This window comes from Petromyzon marinus, chromosome 31 (assembly GCF_048934315.1).
Source record: "Petromyzon marinus isolate PM22_M1 ecotype Great Lakes invasive population chromosome 31, UKy_Petmar_22M1.pri1.0, whole genome shotgun sequence".
NCBI lineage: Eukaryota > Metazoa > Chordata > Hyperoartia > Petromyzontiformes > Petromyzontidae > Petromyzon > Petromyzon marinus.
In genome coordinates this window covers 5,408,239-5,422,970 of record NC_133697.1, presented here as the reverse complement: position 1 = coordinate 5,422,970, position 14,732 = coordinate 5,408,239, and positions in this window count along the sequence as shown.

Here is a 14,732-nt window from a genome sequence, read left to right as displayed (position 1 = left end):
ACACACCGGTGTGCTGTACAAGTATCGAATTGGCATGTTCTGTTTAAGTGACTAGCCTTACTAATTGGCTGTGTCGGGTGGTGGCGAGTTTAACGGCACATTTATATTTACGCGATCAAACCTAAAAAAAAACTATATTGTGGATAATGATTTGAATTTAACAATTATGTTACTTTAAGTGGTGCTGTAGTTTTGATGATAGCAAAACAAGGGGGATTCATAAGGAGGGGTTTGGATATGCCTGGTCGTAGCTGGGGGAGGGGCTGGTGGCGACAAAAAAAACCTGGGGGGCTGAAAAGCAATTAAACTATACAACTAAACCATTTTAATTTTACCAGGTAAGGCCCACTGAGCTATGTAGCACTTTTTCAGAAGCGACCTGGCTATCTCAAATGATAGCTCAACGAAGTGGCTTATCATCACGTGGAAAATTATAGCAGCCAAACGCTCTAAACGCGCGATGCTGATTGCAAATGTGGACGGGAAAAAACCGGAGGATCCCGGAGAAAAATCCACGGGAAGAGAAACACAGCAAACAGCAAATACACAGCAGGCGTCCGCGTCGGGATCGAACCATGACCTCCTGTATTCCAGGCGAGGTAGTGAACATCTCCTAGCCACGCCGGCGCTCTGGAAAGACAAAGGGGGTCGGCGAGGGGGACGGGGGGGGGGACAGCCGCGAGAGCATCCCCCCCCCTCACCGCCGGCAACGCCGACGACGTCAGTACAGCGCAGCAGCGGAGTCCCGGCTGGGCTCGCACGTGAGATGGTTTCATCGTCGTCCCGGCTCGCGTTTCCCTACACGTGGCCGCTGTCGCTGTCGGCTGTCCTCAACTGAGTCTTCAACATTCGTGACCTGACCCTAAGAATTTATCCGACAGGTCAAGAATAGCGACGTGGTGGCAGCGGCGGCGGCGGCCGAGGAATGGAACACGTCTGGGAGTTGGTCACCGATGGAGACGGAGCGATGAAATCCGTTCTCGTGTTCAAGTGCTACGCGGAGAGGACTTAATCCAGCAGCGGAATGAGCATTGATGATGATACGGATTTAGAAGAGGGTATGATCCTTCAGCAGAGGGAGCACCGCCGTCTGCAGCCCCTCCGTCACTACGGGGCTGATCCAGCCGTGGATAGACCATGGGAGTGCGGTGTGGAGTTCTCCAGCGCTCAGCGGAATTCCGCTCCGGAATCGAGCAATCAGCTGGGCTCCGTCTCTGTTTGCGATGATTTAGCTTTTTTAGCGTCTCGAACGTTTTGGCTGAGTTGGTACGAAAATTGAGGCTTTAATTACGGTTTTGTTTTTGGGCTGGCATAAAGTCCTTGACGGGCAATTTATGCTTAATTACTACATTAATTATTCAGCGTACGGCCGGCTTTTTCCTGTTGGCTCATCTGCGGTAATGAAGGGTATTATTTTTTAATTCCCACTTCCATGACAAACAAATAGCTGGAACGCAAAATACCTTCGCAGTTGACAGCTATTACACGCTTACTTAAACTGTTAAACCGTTTCCAAACACGTTTTTTTTCCCGTTCCGTTTTTCAGCTCCGCTCTTACATAAGCAGGCTGACATAACAACAAACAAAACAAACACGGACTAGATTTTGGGATAAAGTTTCCCGCCTCTTTTCTTTTTCTCTCACTTATTTCCAAATAAGCAATAACTGAACCGGTCACTGCCCTTCCCCTCCCTTCCCCTCCACCCCCTCCGCAGCCCCGTCAACAACCCGCACTCGGTGAAGTGCTGGGCCATGAATGTCAGAAAGCCCCTAGAACGGACACAGCTTCGGGAAGTCTTCATCCAGCGGTGGATTATCGAAGGCCTCTTCATTGATTCGTTTTCATTGTTATTCCTTTAATCGATGTTGTCCGTGTGAGTGTGGCGGGCAAGGCGAGATCAAGTCGATTTCACATCCTGTTTCAAACCGTACGTTTGCATTGACTGATAAGGACCAAAAGAGGGAGGCATTGTACCAGGCATGACGTTCGCACGCCCTCTTGCATTACTTCCCCCCGCTGTTAACTCGGGGAGAATTTCTGAATTCCCAACGTGCGTCTCTCCAGTCGACACCGCTCGTCTTGAGGACATGTTTATCTGATATCAAATCCAGGAGCTAACCCTGCTGGATCACGAGCGGAATTCTGGCTTCCAGCCCGAGTCCCAGCCGAACAACTCTCAACCCTGACACGTTTTAGGATAATGCCCGCCGCCCCCCCCCCCCACCCGCTGAGCCAAATGAATATATCAATTGAATCCCGTGAGATTTTCGAAAAGCCTCTCCCAAGTCAGTCGGGCTCGTAAACAGGCGCAGACATCCCCCTGTGGCGAGTCTCTATTTTAGGTGTCCGTAAAACATGTTTGTTAACAGGTCGAGTGGTGTAAATAATTAACAGCAGCAGAAGCATGTTGTCAGCGAGTATGAATTCGGCCAAAATGTGTGAACAGTGTGGGACTTCTGCATGAAAAACATTATATTAGATATTAGTTTCTAAAAATATATACCATACGGATTAAAATAAATAATCAAGAGCCACGATAACGTTTCTTTTGGATTTGATCGCATGAATATTAAAGTGTCGTTACACCGTCACCACTCGACACAGCCAATTGGTAAGGCTCGCCACGTAAGCAAAGCGTGCAGATTTAGTCACTACTTCAGCACACATCGGCGTGTGTTGGAGAGAAAACCCTCAACAGTTACCATTTGAGCAAGGCTGCTTTCTGACATTCATAATCACGATCGTTAAATGTTCGCTTTAAAGGTTGTAAACAAAACCGTGCAGGCTTTGTCAAGTCCACTTGCGGGATGAAGGCATTCACAAGATGCGACGGCCATGGATGGTTGGTTGACCATACTTCGCCACGCCGGGTAGCGCGGGTTCGTGAAGCCGTGTTGGTGGGGGAAGGGGTGCCTCGGACCGGTTCAGATATCACTCGCCGCTCACGTTCGCCATGGCCAGGAATTGAACTCGGGACGTTTGGTTCATAGCCAAACGCCTTAATCACCGGCTCACCGTGATCTAAATTGGTTTCTGGGTCAATATTGCCGCGGTGCTAACCACTGCGCCACCGCTGGACCCCCCCCCCCCCCCAATACGGCAATACCATATGGATTTTATGCATAATCAATGCCATTGAATACACATTTAAATCCAATTCACCGCACAATATATATATATAAATAAATGCTTGCTACCTGTTAATATTGGAATTTAAAGCATTACCCACAATCACTGCATGATTAATGTTTGGGTCAGCATCTGTGGCTTGCAAGACACTTAATTAACAGCAATTATTCCCTTAATTGGTGGTAAATGGGATAATGGCATTGATGCTTGAGTTATATACGCTGACAACACAAGTAAACATCGTCGTCATATCTTCTCTAGCTTCAGTGATAATTCACACGGGCAAAGTCCACATTTGACACGAAACAACCGTACTACGTTTGATCGCCATCGCCATCACCATCAGCAGCAGTTGGGATCTATCCACTGCTGCTGATGGTGATGAAGGCTGCTCCCCGAGCCATCGCCACGCCCCCACGGTCTCGCGATGCAACGATCCACGGGGCTGTTGCGCGCGGTCTGAGTCACGCGAGGCCCCGGTGCGGTTGCACCGCCTGCACACTCCAGCAGTTGCCAAAGCCACTGATAATTCCACTGATAATGGCGCCTTTGAACTTAAAAAATGCACACAACCTGTTGCCTTTGAACATTCCTTGCACCAGGCCACTGTTACAGAGCCGCAGCATTTACCATTCACTCTTGTGATACTTTCCATTGGCTTTATATTCGCATTACCAAAACAAACTGCCCCCGGGCTAAGCTACTTTTAGAGCACAACATCCAAAAATCACACGGCCGTGTGTGTGTGTGTGGTGGTGTTCGTGCTTCCAACAGGTCCCCAGGACAGGCTCGTACACTACACAATGTGCATACCTCCAGCAAGAAGTTCAGTTTCGTTTATTTCAGGACAACGGCCGTGATGGGTTTTTTTTCTTCAATACGGGACGAGGTGAGAGGGGGAGGGTGGAACGTAGCAAGGGCTTAGACGAAACGGTGACATTTCTACAAGAAAGTAACTCATGGTGGCATTACTCCCTCCTCGCCCCCCGAACTCCCCTCAACCCTAACCCCCGCGCCCACGCACCTCCCCCCCCCACCCCCCGAAAAAGTAGTATAAAATTATTCTCGGTTAAATGCACGGTACCTTTATTATAGCAGTTAAACTAATCAGGGTATAATTGAGAGCAAGCAGTTAATGAAGCGTTTAGAGGGTCGAGACCACTTGTAACAGCAAAACAGCAGCCGTAAAGTTTTTTTTGCTGAACCGTGTATTAATAACATGGCTGGGTTATGCTTGCCCCAGAGCAATGCAGAAGGTCATGCATAATTTGACAGCTTCCAGAGGACCCCCGCTCGACGACAGGTAATTATTGCAGTTGGCTCCATATCACAGACTTTAGGAATTTACGTCTAAGTTTGGCCAACTTATTTTTTTTTGTGTCGCGTGGTTGGGAAAAAAAACACGGCCGGGATTTGTTTTTTAATGCCCTAATCAAACACAACCGCTCTTTATTTCATTGTGCTGCGCGGAATGGTACGGAACGTAATGGAACGCCCCCACCGCGTGGAGGTGGATGCCGGTCGCCAGACCCTCGTCGTTGCGCCGCGGTGGCTTGGAGATGTTAACTCTCTCGACTGGTATACAGGAGCTACGTGGGTTCGATCCCGACCACTGACGCCTGTGTGTATATTGGAAATTTGCGGTCTCTCTCTCTCTCCCCTTGGTCGCGCGGATTTTTCTCTGGGTCGTTCAGTTTCCCCCCCCCCCCCCCCCACTCAAACTTTTAGAATCAACGTGTATTTTCGAGTATTTGGCCGCTATCCATTTCCACGTGATGATAAGCCGTTTTGTTGAGCTATTATTTTCGTTGGCCAGGTCGAGTCTGAAAAAGATGTACATAGCTCAGTCGGTCTTGCCTGGCGAAATAAAATAAAAGAGTTTTGTTTGTAGTATTTTTGTTTAGATCTCTGCGGCTGTACGTTAATGCGCGCTCTCCAAATCCGCATCCGCCTTCCCCTCGCAAGTACCGAGTGAATTGCCAACGAAAATATCGTTACCAAACTCCTTGAAATTGCGACGAAAACGAAGCAAATTTAAAGCCGGCTTTACGCAACAACAACAAAAAATGTATCCCAAGGTCGAACCATTACCGAGTTTCTGTTTGTGCCATTGCTCAAGACAATGCGTCATGAACACTATCGGTGATGCAGATAACACTAATGTGAAGTGTGTGCAGTTTCCAAAGTCTGGGGCAGATGTGAATTGTTTTTCTTAACGTAAAGTACACCAAGAGAGTATTTCGAATTTAATATAATATAGACGGGGTCATTTGTATAAAGTGTGAGACACTCTATGGGGGAAGCGGTGGTGCAGCGGCTAGCGTGCTACTCTGCAATTAATCCAGTCAACCTGAGTTCAATTCCCGGCCACTCACGTCAAACATCGGTGGGAAATATCATAACCGGTCCTGGCCAACATGTGCTGACCCCTTCACCAACCCGCACTGACCGGCGTGATGAAGTATGGCCGAACGTGATCGACACGGCGTGGACAGGCCTTTGTTGGCAAAGGGCTGAACATGATTAAAATACACTATATACGTGTACAATTTAATTGTCAGAGTGCTTTGCAAAAATAAATATTGCCACAGCACACATCTTCTCTTCACAGCCCTGAGCCAGTGCTGGAAATTCCACATTCTGATGGCGAGGGGGCAAGTTTCTCCATTGGACAACCACTAATGACTTCCCCACAAAGCGGTACCAATTTTATCACCCCCCGCCGCCCCTTGGAGGGGATGATGGGCTGTAATTGAAGAAACTTAAATTTGGCGTGAGGGTTTTTTTTAAGGAATCATCAAGCAAAAATTGTGGCTTGTCTGTAAAAAAAAAGTCATTGGCTTGCCTCAATTACATTAATGTAAGGGATATTTTAGCAGAGCCCTGTGAATGCTTGGGAGAAACTGCTAACACGTGTGTGGGGAGGGCTGCGATCTCTTCCCTGGAAAGGAAACCCAGCTGGTTCCAGCATTCCAGACGGAAGGGATAATTATGGGAACCCGTTTTTTTTCTTTTTTTGGGCCCCATGCACTCACTGATCGTGGTCTGGAAGACCAAATAATCGCCCGCCCAAATTAGTTGCACAAATTGTTTCCACGTACCAGAGAGTGTTTTTGTAAATGCATTTTTTTAAAGTATCGTAGTATCATGTACATGAGGGGGGCCAGCATCGAGGTGGTGGTGGGGGTGGTGGTGGGGGGGGTGGAAGACACCGGTGGAATTAGCATATTTAAGTAACGTAGTTAGAATATTTTATGCCGTCGGCCAAATCCGTAAAAAAGACACAAGTTCGTAATTTGCGGAATTATGGAGAAATAAAATTCTGAAAATGCCAGAGTAAATGTAATGAAAACAACGTTACCGAACTCACACTTCTTGCCACCGTTATCGCCGCGCGGAATCTGTACCCACGGTTTGCCATTTGCTCTGCACCGTTATGACAACCCGACGGCTATTGCCCTAGACAATTACCAAAATCAGCGAGGCCGGTTTCTGCGAAGGCTATTGGAGTGTGACCTCGGGTGTGTATTTCTATCGCCCGCGCGTGATTGGTGTGATCAGAATCGTGTCTGGGGATTTTCAGGTAAAGTGGGCTCCAATTGTTGTTTCCCACCACCTGTTCCAGAATGATTGGGACAATCACAACTCTTGTTCTGGCCCTGAACGAGGTGAAGAAGTGCCTTGATCACGTGGTTGGCTGAATGATCATCTTCACGGCTTGGCAGGGTTTAGCGTGTGGTATAACCTGCGTAAGAATTTCGCGGGTTGCGCTGCACGGCTCTCCGGCGTGTTTTCGGCTTCTTACCCACCATGTGTGGTTCGGTGCAATGTCTGACGTTTCTCTCCAAATGACTGGGAGATTCTTGAGGAACCAAAGAAGCGCCCGGGCATGTGCAGAGAAACACGCAGCATGACCAGAAAACGCATCGGAGAGCAATAAAGTAGAGTCTTGAGTGGCCTGTTTATGGATCGGTCACCTTAGCTGGCTCGGATTTTTTATTTACTATAAACAGTTTTTATCGTACAAACTAGAATTTTTTTTTTCATATTCCAGGAACACATTACATGTTGCGCACTTTCTCACGGGACAGATAAATTTAGGACAATTTCCATGGAAAACATGCCTTTACACAACCTCTCTCTAAAGTGAGGTCCCCCCCCCCGAAAGTGGTAGAACGTCAACTTACATTAAATGAAATTACCAAAAATCTGCTGATGAGATGATTACTTACGAGCCGTAAAAAAAAGTTCACAAACAGCAGCAAAGAAAACCCCTGACAAGATTACGCATTCACATGTTTAGCTTACCGCACCATTTTTGATGTAATCATTACATTAACCTCCGTGAACTAAGGATGCAATTGAAACTAAGTGCATAAAGTTAGCCGTGATATATCGCTATTAATGAGTTTGAATAATGAACTACACTCACCTTTCCTGCCCTGGCAGCACTCAATAATGCAAAAAAATATTACAAACATCCCTAAGAAAATACAGATTGACCTTCTCGGCACGCGCGAACAAAGTCCGCTTGATCCGGAGCAGCGTGTGTTATGGCCATTATATTTTGGTGTCAAATCCGAGCCGGAACCTGGTAACGGTGCAGGCCTCCAATTGCTCGCTCGCTCGCACTGCTGCTAGCGGATGAGATACCGGAACGACCTTTATTTTGTTTAACCTGGTGGGAACTCAAGGAGACCAGGATTAAGTCTCAATTGCAAGAGTGACCTGGGGCATGAGTCTGTCAGTAGGAGGCAATGATTGCCATGCATAGTCCCAATTGAGTAATTTGCAGTGCAATTTTCGAATTTGGCTAATTTGTACCCTGATGCTAGCACACAGTGGCCTACTCTTGCAAATGCCACCACGGGGGATCTTTAAGGTCCACTGTGAACGAAGCGGATGGCGTGTATATTTTGCAGTTATTAACCAGGTTGGCAGCTGAGTTTGAACCGTGAACCTCAACAGCAAGCGGCGAACGCACGCCTACCTCTGGAAATAACAATCTGATGTCAGTTAATTTTTTTCTCTCTCTCTCTCTCAGCTACTTCACTTTCGCTCGGGTTGGGACGCATCATCTCCTTGCAAAGAACAACAGCAGCTCCAATTTGCGGAGGATAAGCACGCGAAGTCACGGCACGCGTCGCCACCCTCAACCCCCCCCCCCCCCAGCGAGGAAGAGCGCGTGTGATGGCCAAGCAAAAAGTGGGACGAAACCCGGTATTTAGAAGGAAGAAATTATAGCAAGCAGCCCGGGAGATTTGGTCATGAACGATTATTTGAATAGTTACCTGCGACTGGTGTTAAAGCACACTTCAGAAATACGCACAACAACAAAAAACTATCCGAGTCAGTCCATAGTTAAGCAGTTTAGCAGGGCCGTGCAGAACGCAGGTTGGCAATTTGGTTCTGTAGTTTAAAACATATCTCCATATATATAAAAGGCAAAGTTGTGAATATGTGTGTCTGTTCAAAATGTTTAGCGCAATTCCCGACATGCAACAAACTTAAAATTTGCCATGTGGGTACTTTCCAGACTGTACACCATGCAAACATTATAAAAATATACTTTTTTTTTTTAGGGGGGGGAGCTCAATAATTCATATATTTTTTGCACGGCAAGTGAGCTGTGACGTCAAATATGTCACGTGACCCTCGCATGTGGAAGGGTAACGCATTGTAGTGTAGGTCGACTCAGCCTCAAACGAGTAACTGCTGTGGTGTGTCAACATCGCCACTGGGGAGACAAGGGCGGCCGGGCGTGCTGCTGGCCACCCACCCCCTCGTTAATTATATAACAAACAATGTCACTATTGTCTGCGCAGCGACTCAGTATTTTAATTACGCAAAGCAATCTCGTGCAGAATGAATAGATATCATACCTTCAACAAGGTTTACTATCTACTATATATAATGTTATATTCTTTTTACGAATTGCATTAAGGGATAAAAAGTTTTGCAAAGCAGCGTGGAGATTTGCATGCTGGGAATTAAAATGAGAGACAGCAAGTGAAACACTCCGGTGCGCATGGGTGGCTACGTATGGTGTGAAAGAGGTTCAACATACATACATGAGAAACAAAGGGAAACTGGAGTCATCATATTGAGTGTTGATGAAGCTAAGTGGGCACGGGCAGAGGACCAATTACAAGGAAGGATCGTGGCTGATGGAACAGCATCCAAAGGAGGCAACACACACAACAGTACCACTGCGGTGATGGGAGCTGAGATTTTTTTTATTATTATTGCGTTTCTGTACCTAGGGAACCTTCAACAAGTCATGAGACTTGTTGAAGGTTCCCTTGAAGGAGGGTCCGGCCGAGTTTTCGCAGTAGCAGGGGGAGGGGACGGGGGGGGGCGATGATTTTAAAGTATTTTTTTCAAGATTGGACCATGACGCCAGCACATGATGGCCTACTCTTGTGAACGATGTCACTTATTTTTTTATGTCCACCGTATGTTTATGGTCAATACACGGACACCACGGTGGCTAGGATATGTTAACTACCTCGCCTGATATACAGGAGGTCGTGGGTTTAATCTCGATCACTGGCACCTGTATATTTGGAGTTTGCGTGTTCTCCCCGTGGTCGTGGATTTTCTCCGGGTCCTCCGGTTTTTCCCTCCACATTTAGAAAAATGCATTTAGAGTATTTGGCTGCTATACATTTCCACGTGATGAGCCACTTCGTTGAGCCGTCATTTGTAGCGAGGTCGTATCTGAAAAAGAGCTACATAGCTCAGTGGGCCTTACCTGGTAAAATACAAAAATAGTTTTATTTAGTTTACATCCGCAGTATCAATCTGATAATTGTATGCACAGGATTGAAAGGGATTGCAGCACTCCAGGACTCTTAAGTATTGTAATGGTGTGATAAATATTTTATCCAGCAGTGGGGAGACCTTGGCGGAAAATGATTATCATTATTACTTTGTAATGCAATGGAGTGGGGTATTTAGTATGAAAGCATTAATTAACGTCTATTTTACCAGTCATAAAAAGGCTACAGCAAAGAAATGAGGTATCAGTACAAACATAAAAAATGCAATATACTCTATATAACGATCAATGTTTTATTAAGTAAAAGAAAATACAAACTGGAGGGTTTTTCTCTTGCCAAGAATAAAAAAATAAATTACAAGTCAGCCAGCAGGCCTCACTGAGGTATATTCCCAGTGGTGTAGCGGTGGCGCAAAGCTGAGCACGCTATGCTATGAAACCGGCGACCCGATGTCAATTACCCAACGACCATGGCTATCTACGGCAGTGTGTCATTATCTGAAGCAGCCCTGGGTCACACCCTTTCACCAACGTGCACAGCACGGTGAAGTGTGGTCAAACATCTCCCATGGCTTAGACACGGTACGGCAAGACCTTTATCGAGCAGTGTAAGGACAAAGGAATGATACATAATTATACTGTATATGTGTATGTTTGGTGTTTGGAGATCTGATGAGATGGAGCACTTTCTCTGTGAATTGGTCACGGAGCCTGCATTGTGCTTGGATGGGTGACCACGATTCAGCAACGTTGATTTAAGCTGTAAAGTCACATGTTGGGCAGCAGAGGGCAATGCAAAAAAAATACCTTGTACTATACTTTTACACTGACAGCCTTCACCGATTTGCACTAACGAGGATGGTGAAGTATGGCCCCACAACAACCCACTTGAAAGTCACGTTGAAAGGAAACAATAAAATAATAAAATATATATTAAACAATAAAAATTCTCACGACGTTTCGACCATAACACAAACGGTCATCATCAGGTGTGAAAAAGATGATGACCGTTTGTGTTATGGTCGAAACGTCGTGATAATTTTTTTAATTGTTTTATATATTTTATTATTTTATTGTTTCCCTTCAACGTGACTTTACCGAAAGGGCTATGAATATGAATTACTGCAGTCACGAAAGCTTTAAATCAAAAAATACTTGAAAGTTTAACAAATATTTCAACATAATCGCCATTTCAGATGTGGCTTTTTTTGGACCACCCACAACCTTAATGAGACCTATAACTAGCAAAAAAAAGTTGTCGAGACGTTATAGACTCGGCACTGAGCTATACAGAGCAATGCGTTTAGTTTAACTCCATAGCTAACATAAATCCAACGCCAAAATAAGCCTAAAGCCAAAACAAATTGAAGGCCAACACTGCGGGCGTGAGGCCTAATGCCAACATGCCCTTTATCACCCTCTTCCTTCCACGGCTGCCTCTACTAACATGAGTTCATGCAGGGCTGGTTTGGGGGGGTGGGAATGAAAACCACAGTGGGACTCTTTCAGCTTACAAAAAGGGGAACTTTTAAAAAATATACAGGACGAATATTGTCATAACGGGGGGGGGGGGGGGGGGGGGTGGGGCGGGTTGGAACAGTAGCCGAACGGATGGCGTAGAGGAGTGTCTTATGAACCCAGTGGCCTCAGTTCGACTCCCCCATTCCCGATCTATCCTCAGTAGTGAATGACATCTGAACTGATCCTGGTTCTCTCCAACCTGCAATGACCAGCGTGGTGAAGTATGGTCAGACAACCGACATAACCAACAAGCGTAGGATGGGGAGTGGCCTTCACCCAGCAATGGATGACAAAAGGCTGTAAATTATGAATTTATTTCATAATGTTTGGTATTACGTTGAAAACGTATTTCTTCAGAACTTCTTTTATGCATAATGTGTTGTCCTTCCCCCGCACCTCCGTATTAGCACGGTTGTATGTATGTTAAAATTTTTTCGCACCGTACGTAGCCCACTGTGCTAATAGGAGGTGCGGTTTGCTACGTACGGTGCAAAAGAAGTTCAACATACATACGTGCATAATTTTGGCTTTTAAGAAAGTAAGTGCGCTTAATGTTTTAAGTGCACAGGGCACGTCACTGGAAGGGACGATCGTGGGTTGGTGGGGGCAATAATACCACACGAGTGGCAGCACAAGGAGGGAATATGCCCAAGAGTTTATCCACTGCCGAGATGGAATCATGAAATCAGCTCGTGTGCAGGAGCTGGATGAATGATTGTATCGCAGGACCGTGAGTGACAGCCACGGCTTCGAGGAAGGGGACGGGGGGGGGGGAGAGGGCTTCATCCAACAGTGGATTGATCATTGGCCGACGAGGGTGATGGTGACGAATGAAAAAAGGGTTCATTTGTAATCAGCTGCACCTGTGCAGAGGGCAGCTCCCACCAAGGACTCCAGCATCCTGGGCCAGCTGAGCATGTGCAAAGCCCATCATGGCTGAGTGATCACCTCCACGCACGCTGTCAACCCAGTCTCGCCCTCAGCACACAGCACACACGGCACACCCCCAGGACTCAATCGATCACGGCCGCACGTCTCCTACGATTCAAACCCTCCCCAACCCCTCCGCCCCCCCCCCCGGGGCGAACACTCTGCGTGTGTGCCACCGGGGCCGATCTGCTCGCAAATGAGACTCGCCGAGCGGGCCAGAAACAGGTGTCATCGTCAACCGTCTCGCAGCGCGTGCGCCCGCGTTCGGGATTCTGTGCAGCCTCCTTCTCTCTTCGCTGTCGCCGCCGTTGTTGTTTCTGATGCCGTCGTTCGTGACCGCGGTCAGGAGGGGGAGGCGGGGAAGCAGGCAGGCAGGCAGGGTGGGTGGGGGGGGAAAGAGCGAATTCTCAGCAGTGTCGGGTCAGGCAGGAGGACGGATCGTGTGTCTGTTTTTTGTTGTTGTGGGAGCGAGAGAGCAGGGGGGGGGGTGAGTGTTAGAGTCAGGCTCGCGTGCTGCTGATCGCGGTTTGAGAGAAGCGGATTGCTGCCGTGGATGTTGCGACAAGGCTCCCTTGCCCGGCTCCTCGCTTTTCCCCGTCCACCGTTACAAAGCAAACACCGGCTCTCCGTCCCTGTTTTCTTTTCTCAGGATAATATTTGCAATTGTTATCGGCTCTAATTTAATCAGTTATTTGGGTAAAATTACACTGAATAATAACACATCACGGTGACCTTTATAATCCCGCTGAAAACAAAAGCATACCTTGTACTAAATATAACTTGAGGGGGTTTTTTTGGAGGGAGGCGGGGGGGGGTTACACCAGTAAAGATATTACAATAATTGCATACACAGTGCTGCAAAAGTTTGAAGGAAAAAAAAACTACATGGGCAGTAAGCTGCCTATTGGGTGAAACGTACAACATTTTTTAAGCTATTGAAATTCTATATTTTCTCAGGACATGTACAACCTGATTATAGCAATGCCTAGGGCTGTATAGCTTTTATTTGATTTATGTAAGAACTGTACATGTACGGCGCCTTTGCAAATCCACCGCTGGATGATGGCCTCCTCATGGCGTGAGGATCATGCGAATTGCACAAGCAGCGGAATAGCTATTGCTCTACAGGCCTCTCACCGGCGTTTTACTCCGAGACAAAATCACGGACAAATTCTTTAACAGGAAGTACCAATAATGTAATGTAGATGTTATTATAGTAGCGTGGGTGCTTTGTCAAATTACAAAATAATCACGTTCATTGAACTCCACAGGCATCTACTCACAGAATCTATATTTCCAGGGCAACTCGAGGCCCTCGGGGCTGGACAAGCGGGAGTTTAAGTCTCGTTCAATGGAATCAATGTCGTAACGTATGGTTCTTAAATAACTGCGCTTTAAATCATACGGTTGGAGATTACGACTCGTAGTTATATGTGCTGGTTTTTGTTGTATTAACGAGCACTTAAGACAGACATAATGTTATAGTTTTGCAGGGTTTGAAAGTCGTATGTTGAATCTAGCAAACCGACGTAAATATAGTGTTTCTATTCAAGCAATTCGGGTAAATTTATCTGCACAATGTCATCAGGATTCTTTTTGTATCTTTATAATATGTAAATTGTAATTATTATTTAATTGCTAAACTTCACCATCGGTGAGTCCTTCAGATGAAACAAATGACAAGGAATTATGAGAAAATATTAAACATTTAATTCAAATTTCCACGTACCTTCTATTTGTTCGTGCAGAATCACTGCTTGGTTTATATAGTAGATACTATGTATATGTATAGTATTTATATATATATATGTGCAGCATACGTTTGTTCCGTATAAATACTTAGAGAAAAGTGCTTCTTTGGAAATGAGCAAAACACTTCAAACATTTCCCCTCTTAAACGCTTAATTACAACTCGCTCTAAGAGGGAAACCTTTGATGACGGTTGGTGGATCAGTGTGATGCCTCGTGGACATGCTGGGGGGGGGAGGGGGAGGGGGGTGCTTTAAACGCATATGTAGACACAAGGCCTGCAGCACGCTGATTAGACAGAGCCCTTCTTTGGGAGCCCATTGTCCTCTATGGCAGGTCCTCCCATTTCTCTTCATCTCGGCTAAACGTGCATCTGCTTGCCAATGGCTTGCGCCGTTCATTTGTACTCAGCGTGGGCGTGCTTTGTACCGATGGAAATGCTGATAGCCCCTTGGTCCATTGCTCAGACAAAGACCCCCCCCCCCGCCTTTAAGCCTGAACAGACTCATGGGGAAAGTGCTGTTAGCAAGCATCTATGAAGGGCAACATGGCACACGAGGGAGTGGGTGGTCAGCACACCGCGCCGGCGGTCTTTGTCTCTCGAGTGCTAATGTTTACACC